This window comes from Lepidochelys olivacea (assembly GCF_965140295.1).
Source record: "Lepidochelys olivacea isolate rLepOli2 genome assembly, chromosome: 23".
NCBI lineage: Eukaryota > Metazoa > Chordata > Testudines > Cheloniidae > Lepidochelys > Lepidochelys olivacea.
Window position 1 is genome coordinate 2234466 of NC_140433.1, and position 12018 is coordinate 2246483.

At 40.5% G+C, this 12018-nt stretch overlaps 1 protein-coding gene across 4 annotated transcripts in view; it reads right to left on the minus strand.

The window, feature by feature from the left end:
• The window catches only part of BICRA (BRD4 interacting chromatin remodeling complex associated protein), a 114976-nt gene extending 106156 nt beyond the window's left edge, over positions 1–8820 (minus strand). For 2 of the 4 annotated variants that reach the window (XM_084612874.1, XM_084612872.1), the window contains exon 1: positions 8749–8820. The gene's annotated coding sequence lies outside the window, so the exon portion shown is untranslated. The remainder of the gene's footprint in view (positions 1–8748) is intronic. The other 2 variants (XM_084612873.1, XM_084612875.1) reach the window with 2 other exon arrangements.
• Positions 8821–12018: the final 3198 nt, after the last annotated feature.

Here is a 12018-nt window from a genome sequence, read left to right on the forward strand (position 1 = left end):
GAAACTGATTTCAACTGTTTTTTTAAGCTATTCACCATTTTCATGTTACTTTTCTAACCAAGGCTTGAAAAAATCCATTTGTCCCGGATGAGTAGGGAACTTTGTCTGGTACATGCATCATCTTTCAGGTATTTCAGCTGCTTATGGGAACAAAGAAAACTTTAACCTGAATGTAAACCAATAATTTTTGTCTTCCTGCCTTTGCTGCTGCTTAGAGCTTCCACTAACTGCACCAGAGTGAAAACTGAGCAGAATCTTTTTTCAGTTCAGGCTGGTTTTCAGTTCTCTCTGGGCAGCAATGAAAATGACAAGAATCAGGTCAATTTCACTCTGCTGATGCTTGACAAAGCAAAGAGTAAAAGCAGAGACAGACAGTGGAGTCAGGTACTAAAACGTGAAGGCTGGGGAAATGGAGTGACAAAAACAGTTCCCTGCAGTAGCCAGAAAGTTCATGGAGGGGTAAAGTTGTCCTGAACAGTGGAGGCACCCTTTCCCTCCCCCTTCCATCCCCCACTCTGCGCATGTTCCTTCATATCCATCTGTAGCAGCAATCATCTTGCTGTTAGTGGTCCGGTAAAATTTTCGAGCCCTCTTCATGCATGGATGGGGCTGGGAAAGAGGAAGAGGTTGACAGAATATGTTAAAAAAAGAGAAGTAAAGAAAGAGTTGGAGGGAGAAGAAAATATATCAGAGGAGATGGACAACACAATGATTAGAAAGTGAATAGAGGAGAGAGAAAGAAAAAGGGTTAGGGTTAGGGTGCAGGAAACACACCAAAGACAACTCAGGAAAAGATATACCATGAACTATTATAGAAAAGAGAGAGCGGAGACAGGAAAGGAAAGAAACTAAACAATAGCAAGAGAAATGTAGTAAGTAGGAGTGTTTGAATGAGATATGGTAAATATATTATTTGACTGTTTTAGTTTGGGTTAAAATGAATGTTGGCAAAACTAGGGTTTTTGTGGTACTGAGACCATCTCTATAGCTGGAAAAATCCTGTCTGGCAAATATAATGCTACATTAATACTGGTGTAACTCAGCAAATATATTCCATTTTTTCTCTATTCAATCAGTTCTGGTAGCAAGTTATATTTGAAAAGACTTGTTAAACACAAGGTTGATTAACAATATGTTACAATTAAATACAGTACGCAACTTTTTTAGTCTTTTATACTGCAGGAGGAATGTGGCTTTGGGGAGGGCCGGGGATAGCACAGGTATTTTTCATCTTGACTAATAAGCTTAGTCCTAAGGAAGCAAGTGCAGGTAAAATTTTTAAGCCTTGTTAAAGTCCTTGAAGTCCACTGAGGATTTCAGCCACTGGTGGACAGCAACCACCATAGCTACAATAGTGCAAACCCCTAGTGTAGACAGGGAAGTCTGCTATTTGCATCAGTGAAGCTTACCCTAGTATCAAGGAGGGGTAAACTCACTCTGTGTAACAGTGGGTTTTCCGGTCTATGCTAGGGGTTTATACCAGTGTAGTTATTCAGTGATTGGTCACCAGTGGATAAGATCCACTTAAGATGGTTGAGATCTTATCAACACTGGGGTTTGATCAGGACAAACCCCAGTGTTGATAAGATCTCAACCATCTTCCAATATCTCTATACAACATATAAAACCCATTAATGATAAAGGCGGCTTGGGTTATTTTATTATTTTTTTAAAAAGGGATAAGAGTGGACACAATATCTCAAATCTGTGATTTATACTTTTGATGAAAATTATGTGATTATGCATCTTAGTGGTGACCAGGATGATTTACAAAAACAGGCTGTCCTTGTTCTAGTTGGCGGGGGGGGGGGGGGAGTGTGAGAAGGCTGACTGTATATCTGTTTACTGCATTAAAAGGTTAGTCTTGTGCAAACTCCTTTGCTATGAGACAGATATGGAAAGGATGACAATTATAGCTGAGGTTCCAAAGCCCCTGAGGGCAGGGGGAAACTCTGAAGGTGTATTCTGAGTTGTCATGTGCAACGGAGTCTATGATATGCCATCAACCTGTTTGACTGTTTCAAACAGAAGACACTGAACAGATGTGTGAGTCCCCAGCTTTGAGAAAGCAAGAATGCAATAGTGGATGGGTTCCAACCACAAATAATGAGAAGGCAACACTGCTTTGGGGCTGAACTGATACCCCCGATGGTTAACAGCTAATGCAGGTGAAATCAAATGTTACTCAAAGAAAGGAAGGAAAAGACAAAACAACCCTGCAGAGATTATTGATAACTGAAAATTACTATTGAATGACAGCCAGTATTGTACCACTGCTCGTATGTTTGCCTCAGCACCAGAACTGCCTTGAAACAGTTGTTCTTTGAGGGACAAATGCTACCTTCAAATGCATATTGGCAAGGTTTCTATTTATTTTAATGGGAGTCATGCACACAGATGAAGGCACAATTTCCTCCTTCCCTCGAGACTCAACATGGAAAGAGACAGTCCCTAATGTAAGTGATTTTATGAAGTTACCCCTCTAGACTGTGTAACAGAGTATGTTTACCTTCCTGATTATTCTAATGACTGCCAGTAAATCACTGTGGATCCCTCAATACAAAAAATTAATACAGAAATTATGAGTATATAAAGTAACAGAGTCATGGTGGGGGTGAACAAAAAGATATTAGTAATGGTGCTTTTTGTGAGTGGTGTGTAACTGCATTTGGAACAGCAAAGGATTGTAGCTTGACAACACTGAAGACTAAAGTCCTCAACCTATTTAGCCTACCTCAACCTTCCTCAGAGACTTCCTCTGCACTGCCTCACCAATTGGCTTGACCCTCACCTGGAAGGAACACCTCAGGAAATAAGAAAATAGATCAGTCGCCACAACAAAATTCAGGTTCTCTACTGAGACTACCAATATATGGGAGTGGCTCTCGTACCATGAAGATTAAGGCCTTGTCCACAGTGGAGAATTTTGGCATATTACATAACATTATGTAATATGCTTATGCCAAACACATGTACAAACTATCTAAAGGCATATTTTAGTTATACTGTTTATACACAACTGTTTATACACAACTTTTTTAGTCCTTTATACTGCAGGGGGAATGTGGCTTTGGGGAGGGCCTTCTACAAGTCTAAGTAATGTCTGTTCTTAGCCAGTACTAACTTGTGATGTTACAGTGCTAACAAAGTCAAGAAGCGCTAGTAAACTAGCTAGCACATTACAGTTAGTCCTCCACAGTCCCACAGTATACTGGTCACTCATTTGGAAACTTTTGGTCTGTTTTCTGTATTCCCACAAGCTACTATGCATTATGGCTGTGCCAGGAACGATGGGATAGGTTTCCAGGAGGCTAGGTGCTTGCACTGTTTTACTATACTGTAAAGGTGTGTGGACAAGGGGATAAATGCAATTGAAATAGGACATACAGTTCAGGCTCTGAACTGTGCCAGTCACACACAGGCCAATATTAACATTTTAACAGCACACAGTATAATTGTCTAGTGCAGATGAGGCATTACCCACTGGGAATTGGCTGTGATATTTCTTTTAAACAAAGTATTGTGAATGGGGGAATATGCACATATAGCCTGACCAGTACATAGAAAAATATTAACGGCACAGTGAAATCCTAGTGAAAATTCACAGCAGAACAACAGGGAAGTAGTTTATAACTGGCACTGCAGTTTGCACATATGAAATAATTCAGGATTTTCACTCTGTGCACAACAGAATGTAACTAGATTCAAATTCACTATAAGCAGATTCTGCAGTCTTTATGTGACATTTGAACACATATATTCTGCATATTCTTCTTTTTTGAAAGGACTTCTCTATTTGGTGTCAACCTTTTGCAGGGGTGAGAGAACCCAAGGAAAGCTGAGCCTAGTTTAAAGGGTCTAGTCTCCTGCCTATGGTAGAGTTGCCAGGCGCATGGTTGAAAATGGACTCTGCCGGCTGGCTGTTAAAAGTCCTGCCGGTGGCGCAGCAGGGGCCTGGGGGCTAACGCAGGCTCCCTGCCTGCCCCAGCTCCGTGGGGCTCCCGAAAGCGGCTGCCAGTCCTTGTGGCCTCTAAGCACATAGGCTGCCAGGGAGGCTCCACGCGCTGCCCCCTCCCCTAGTGCCAGCTCCACAGATCCCACTGGCTGGGAACCGCGACCAATGGGAACTGTGGGGGCGATGCCTGCGGGCAGCGCACGGAGCCTCCCTGGCTACCCTGCACCTAGGGGCTGCAGGGACCTGGAGGCTGCTTCCTGGGAGCCGTGGTAAGCGCCGCTGGGACCCCACACCCTGAATCTTCTCCCACACCCCAACCCCCTGTCCCAGCCCAGAGTCCCCTCCCACACCCAAACTCCCTCCCGGAGCCCACCCCCCACCACTCTGCACCAGCCCTGAGCCCCCTCCTACCCCCAAACCCCTCATCCCCAGCCCCACCCCAGAGCCCACACCTCCTCCCACACTCTGGAGCCCCCTCCTGCACCCCAAACCTCTCTTCCCCAGCCCCACCCCAGAGTCTGCACCCCCAGATAGAGTCCTCACCCCCCGCACTCCAATCCCCTGCCCTGGAGCCTTCTCCTGCACCCCAAACCCCTCATTTCTGGCCCCACCTGGGACCTGCACCCCAGACCAGAGCCTAATCCGCTCCGCAGCCCAACCCCTTGCCCCAATAGCCCACTCCTGTACCCCACACCCCTCATCCCAGGCCCCACCCCAAAGCCCGCACTCCCAGCTGGAGCCCTCACCCCCCTCCCGCACCTCAACTCCCTGCCCCAGACCAGTGAAAGTGAATAAGGGTGGGGGAGAGCGAGTGACAGAGGAAGGGGAGATGGAGTGAGTGGGGACAGGGCCTCGGAGAAGGGGCGGGGCAGGGGCCGAGGCTCAGTGCAAGGCAGGGGTGTTCGGTTTTGCACAATCAGAAAATTGGCAACTCTAGCCAATGGATGCAGATTAACATTCACTGGATTTACCATACATGCAAACATATCAATTGAGGGCAAGTGACTAATTATAAATAGTTCTAAGTAGAAGCAGTAGTTTTTTTAGGGAAAATAAAGGAGGAAGATAGCTATTTGAAAAACAAACCATGTCCGTGGACATACACTGGAAGGGAAAACGCATGACAAAGGAAAAAGCCAGAGTTGGGAAAACTAACACTAAATGTGGCATCTTCATCTTTTCTAAAAGCTCCAAATCTATCACCATCTACATATTTTTTCCATTGGACTTGGAGAACTATTCTTTATTTAGCACCAATCCTTTAAAGACTTGGGGTGTAACATTTTCATATATTTTTAAATAAACTGTGAGGGGTGAAATCTAAACAGCATGCTACATTATCTATAATCTCCCTCAGTCTTAAAAAAGGCAACTGTCTCTTTTTATACATGTAAATTCCCTTGCCAAAAAGCTTCATCCTAACCCTTAACTTACTCTCCAAGATTATACTAAAATGAATATACTACAGTTTAAAAATATCTAAGTTTATCACAATATAAAAAGGTATATTTATGTATGAGTATATAAAATGTATGTGACCAAGAAGTTCAAACAATAACCCTTGTCCTTCCTTCATCCATCCTATTTCCCTCATATAATTTATCACTTCCACTTGTGGAGTTATGTCTGTAACTAGGACTTGATCTTGCAAACACTTAAGCACGTGTATATCTTTACTCAGTGAGCAGTCACACTGAATTAATGGCGATAAACATGAGTGAAGTCATGCCTAAATGTTTCCAGGACCAAGGCCTTAGGCCCCAATGCTGGAACTTGACGGGAAGCGGACAGTGAAAACAGATTCCCACACCCATCCAAAATCCTAGTGAACCTGCTGAGTCTCTATAAGAGCACAGGCGGTCTTTCCAGCCACATCACACCACCAGACTGGGGGGTTGAGATAGTAAGCTTTTTAGGGCAGGGAGTTGCATTTATTGTATTTGTCTGTAAAGCACCTAGAATGCACTTTGGATGCTGTATAAATAATTTCCTTCTTTTTCTGCACATAATGGAGACTTTGGATGACTTCCCCCTGACTTTTTACAAAAATCTTGGAATTAAAATTCTGGGTCAAAAGTAAGCAGGTTGTTAAAAGTAGAGAAGTCAGTGTGCACTTTCAAATTACTTGGTCTGTCCCTAGTACCTAAACCTTGGCACATGTATAAAACAGAGGTGGGGTTATGAACTTTGAGGGATGTACCAAGGCTGTCTTCTCCAGGCACTGAATATTTCCTTTATGCTTTGTAAATAATATTTGTAAAGGCTTTTTTTTGCTTTTAGCCTCCATACTCAGGTTGAAACTACAACAGGGGAGTGGGGTACCTAAAAAAGGGGGAACCTAAAAAAGTGTATTGTTTTATATTTCACATAGTAAGGCTCTGAAACAGAGCAGTGTTTGGTTTTAAGAAAAAGGATGCTATGGTAATTCTGTTCCAAATAAAATAGAACACCACCATATTTTAAATGTTTTCAATTAACTTTGATTCTCCCAAACCATTCTTAGCTGTAGTATGAGAAATACATTTACTCCTGGAACAGAACAAAAAAAAAAAATTATGAACTTTCATCTCCCACTTGGCACAGTACAGTGGATCTGCACCAAATGGCAAAGAAGCAAATAATAATTGGCAAAAGACAGGAACTTTGGCGCTGCTAAGGAGCATTCATGCAAATGCCACATGTGCCTAAACTACAGCCATGAAAATAGCAGCCCTGAACAATCAATTACACTCTTCATTTTTGGAATCAGAACTCTTTAAGGAAGAAAGAAAAATTCAAAGCTGCTGCATATGATCAATTTTAAAAGTTGCATTACTCTTACAGTAATAACTGAATGCTCTGCTTAGCAAGAAGACCAAACAAAGAACAGAATGCAGAGACTACTGTAGGATTTTGACACTAAATGATGTAATCTGTAAAAATTCACAAGTAGATTCATTACAGCGAAATACTTGACTGCTCAAGCACTTAAAAAGGAAACATCCACATGTCTATTATTCTGAAGCTCACCAATAAATGAGGCTAAATAACAAATGAAATAAAGCCACCCATATCACTTTGACTTCTTGTTCTAGAAAGATCATGGATGTTTAGTGCAATTATTTTAATAATAAAATACTGATTGCAAAACTGAAAATATTTTTAGTTAGCATTGAAAAGCAATAATACCCTACACACACTTCAGTGGATGATGAAGCACAATACTGTGATCTTATTTTTCAAATGCCATTTTAAAACCTAACCTGAGCACAACAGAATCAGTGCATCTCAGCCCCATATAAAGATATTTCTAAACACTTTTCCTTGTGTACGTGGTGGTAAACAGACAGTTTTGATAAGTACCACCTGTACTCACAGAAATACCACTGCAGAGAAATACACACAACATGAGTTTGACCAGAACCCTTTGAGTCAACCACAGAGAAAGAATCAGTCAATGCAACACACTCAGTCCCAGTCAATCTAAACTGGTTTGGAAAAGCTACTTATACTTTGCGTTAAAATAAGTTTATATACCTCACCAAAGTTCAACTACTTTTCAGTGAAGCATGTGTGTTGTTTACCAATAATACCTTAAGTATACAGATATTTGGATAAATTCTAGCAGAAATTTAACAGATTTGACAATGAGAAGGATATGCAAAACACAAGAAAAAACTGAGCAGAACATATTGTGTGTTATACTAAAATGTCCCTCCACTCCCCAAAATAGGGGCAATGCTCTCTCAAAAATATTTTTGTTACCTAAAATTTAAGTCAAGCCAAAATAGGCACACAAATGGAAAATGTGGAGTGTGTGAATATAATCAATTGCAGGTTTATTTACCAAATGTATTTTTAAAATGTATGCAGCCAAACTTCAGGACCACAAAAAAGTAGTGAGACACCCATTTGCAAAAAAGGTTAACAATGTTCATTTAGTTTTCTTTACCAGACACTGTAACCAAGTTGCACTGCATTTTTTTTAATCAATCAGTGCTGAGCAGACACACACAGGTTTGCAAAACAATACCAAAAACACAAGTCTGAAATTTCGTAAGGGAGGAGCAAGTGAAGGATAACCCTTAACTGGCAGGTCTTCTCTCCACAGTGGAGCTCCAGGCTTGATTTTACCATACCATGTCAAATCCCAATGTACCGTTTTTGTAATACCTTGCAGAGCAGCAACCATAAAGATCAGGCTTCCTTATTTTGACATTGCAAATCTGTTTTGCTTCACCTCTCCACTAAAACATTTATTTTAAAATCGAGCATAAGATAAGACCCATCTGTGGGCATCCTTCTTGGTTTTTACTTGAGAGGAGTGGGGGGTGGGGTAACAGAGACAGACGATGGCTTTACAACCTCAATCGAGAAATCAAAACCAAGTCATAACCATCCAACACTGCAAACTAACTGCTCATTTTTTTCCTCCCCAAAGCCCCCACCCCTTTACTGGGGGAGGGGGAGAAGGTTGATTCCAGAAGGTTGTGGGGATCTGAGAAAGGGGCACCCAGCACCCCTCCTTCCACTGCTCTGTCTGTGCAGGGAACGATAGAACGTTATGTGTCGTTTTATAAAGCTACATTGTATTCTTGTAGACGTGACCTGCAGACGCAGTAACAGGAGGCTGTTTGGGGGGGAACTGGATTGGGGGAGCAATGGAAAGGGAACAGGGATGCTACCCTAGGAGGGGTGCAAGGCTCCCTTTTCCCCCCTCCTCCCCAGTTTTTTTCGCCCTGTCACAGCCCTGAGTTGCAGGTAGAGAGAGTTAAGAGATTTAAAGAGAAATTGCTACATTGTAACAAACTCACCGTGATGTTTGAGCAGCAGTCAGCGCGGGGTCTCCGAGACATCCCCGCACGGGCTCCGGAGGCAGGACCCCGGCAGGCACAGACACATAGAGGTTCAGCTCACTGCCTGATTACATTTCAACAGAGCTTCCTAAAATGCAAAACACGGGAAGAAGGAAGGGAGGGAGAATAACGATTGTAATTCTATTTCATTTTTTAAAAAAAATTCACGCACCTCTACTAAAAAAAGAAAAGAAAATCAGGTATAACTTGCCCCCACCTCTTTCAAAGGATTTACATTTGTGATGCCCCACCCCCCTCTTTCAAAATAGCCACACACACAAGTGAGAACGGCAGAGAAACACCGTAGGGCTGTCAACCTGGAATGAGTAAGATTTAAAGAGGCAGACGTGCCAAATCTCGTTCATTTTTCAAATGTAATTTTAAGGCAGTTTATAATGCATCTCCCTCATGAGGAAACATTTTGCAGCATCTGGATACATATGAGTGTTTATTTCAAGAACACTTAAAAACCTATTTTTTATATTTTTAAAAAGCTAAGCTCACTGCTCCAAATTGTTGCAGCTTCAGGCAGTATCACTAGAGATTAAAAGATATTTATTTATGTAAAGATGTTTTCACTGGCACCCATATTAAAATGTCTTAGACCATGCCCCACTGAAGATCTCAACAAAACACACTTCAAAATCCCTTCATCAAACAGATAATTTTAAAACTGTCTTTGAAACGAGCTCAAAATGAAAGTCTCTCTCTCAGACCCCATCTATAGTAAAGATTTTTTTTTTTTTTTAATCGTTGCAGACACCCATGTTAGCAACCCAAGGTAGACAGCCTGCTAATTACCCCCACAGTTTCAACAGTGTGGAACAGACTTGCTTCCCGGAGGGTCAAATGATATAGGCCACAATCCAGGGCACAACTCGTTGCAGGATTGGGGCCCACTGTCTTCCAACTTTTCTGGAAGCAAGTCTATTCAACATGGTTCTGAAAATTATGTCACAGATGGCGGGATCTCTACACTAGGGCTCCCACCAAAATCTTTCTTAAAATAGACAAGGCCTAAAGGGTTCCATCTACAGTGGGATAGGAGAGTGACCAACACCTCTTGAATTTGGGCCTCAAATCAATAAAATTTAGCAAGTTTACTCTCTCTCTTGGTTATGGGGTCAATCATCATTTTAATGGGAGTGTGTGGAAAGGTAGATGTACTTTAACGGCTTGATCCTGATCCCATTAACATCAATAGGCATTTTTCACTGACTTCAATAGTAGCAGGTTCAATCCCTCTTTGAGGGTTTTCAACTTGATAGTTATTATTGTCTTGTCTTTATTGTTTAATTAGCTCTTAGGCCCCAATCCTGGAATGCATCCATGTAGAGCTCACTGCAGAATCAGGGTTTAAGGCCCCGATCCTGGAAAAAATTTATACACATTCTTAACTTCAAGCATCTGAGTAGTCTCACTGAAGTCAACAGGACTACTCACGTGCTAAAACTTTAACATTTATATAAGTGTTTACGGAAGCAAGACCTAAGAGTCGTAAGAACAAGCTTATTAATGTTTGTATAGTGCTTTATAAAAATATATATGCTAAACATTATTATTTTAATTTTTAAAATATGTATCTGTAGTTTGCATAGTTTGTAAGAGATCCTAACATCAATATTATTACTGAGTTTAAAATGTTCCTGCTACAGTTATTTATTAAGCACCAACGTTTTCAGCCCACCATATTAATGCAGTTGGATACATCTCACTCAACTTAAGAGGAAAATATGACTTCAGTGAAAACTGGAATGGTTAGTAGTTATAGAAACTTTTGATGTAATTCAGTCTCTGGATTATAATCACTTCATCTTTCTGTAGCAGCAATAAAGTGACTCAGATAAATAAACCAATAAAAATGTATTTAATCATTTTAATGGATGCACAAGGTACATGAACAAGTGCAAAGTAGTAATGCTATTACTAACCATAAAAACACTAAACTTATTAAAACTAACCTGTTTACAACAGACAACACAAATGCACCACTGCTCTGTGAAAGCAAAGCAAAATATCATGCAAGTAAATACAAATTTAATTTATTTACACCTTTAATATTTAATGACTGCTGCTTTCCTCCCCTAAAATGTGTTTTCTGGACTTGGGTAATTATTAATCATACTTTTATAAAATAAATTTCATCAGCTAATTCCCACCATACAATATCTTGATTTAGATGAGATCTGGAGTGAAATCATGGCCCCACTGAAGTCTGTAGAAGTTTCAATGGGGCCAGGATTTTACCCCTGGTATGTACTAATTACCAATTATTAATTATATTCATACTGTGCCTTCCTGGTATATCCCATCAGCTCCAGCCCTGGAAACATTCATTTCCTTAACACATGTGTTTAAAATTAAGCATGTGCATAAGTGTTTATGAGATTGTGGCCTTTGTTACTTCACAGGTGGTTACAAAGGGATGTACTTCTTTCTAACTATAGAGAAAGGTTTCCTTGGAGGCAAGTAACACTAATTACTGTGATTCTTAGATTGCCCAGCCATTTGATTTCAAAAAAGCTTATAGGTATGGAACAGAAAACTACATCTCATAACCATTTGTAGTTGCCACAGTAGTCTGTTGTTTTAAATGATAATTTTTGTTATAACTGTACTTCGTAATCAAAATGATTGAAAACATGATTTTTAGTATTTAGAGAAATTATGGATAAACTAATCACATACTTTGGGTTCTCACTTATTGAGCAAGGACCAGTTACATTCAGCAGGCTAATGGGAAAATTAGGTACTAAAAATAATTCTTCCCCATCCCCTTCTAGTAATGGTATCACTGGCTAAAAGGTTAAACTGAGGAAGCACTGTAATATCACCAGTCTTCCTGAGGGGAGTCAATTACTATGAAAAGGAATTACAAGCCTAATTTCGCTAGGGAAAGGAAGGATTTTTTTTTAAATGTATGTCCTCTTTAACATTTTAACACCAAGTGAACATACTGACTTTGATCTAAAACAAAAAGTTATATTTAACAAAAAAAATGACTCAATTATTTACAGTTTTAGGGCCAAATTCTGCAAAGACTTCCCACTAAGAGTAAGCACTGTGCTAGGTAGTAAATGTTTGCAGGATCAGGTCCTTAATTAGTGCTAAGACAAAAAATAAAATGTCTTTCATTTCACTATACATGTTAACAATATTTTGTTTTTTTTATAGTTGGCCATGAAAGCCAAAGTAGCCAGCAAAATCTTATGACTGTTTTGGATATTA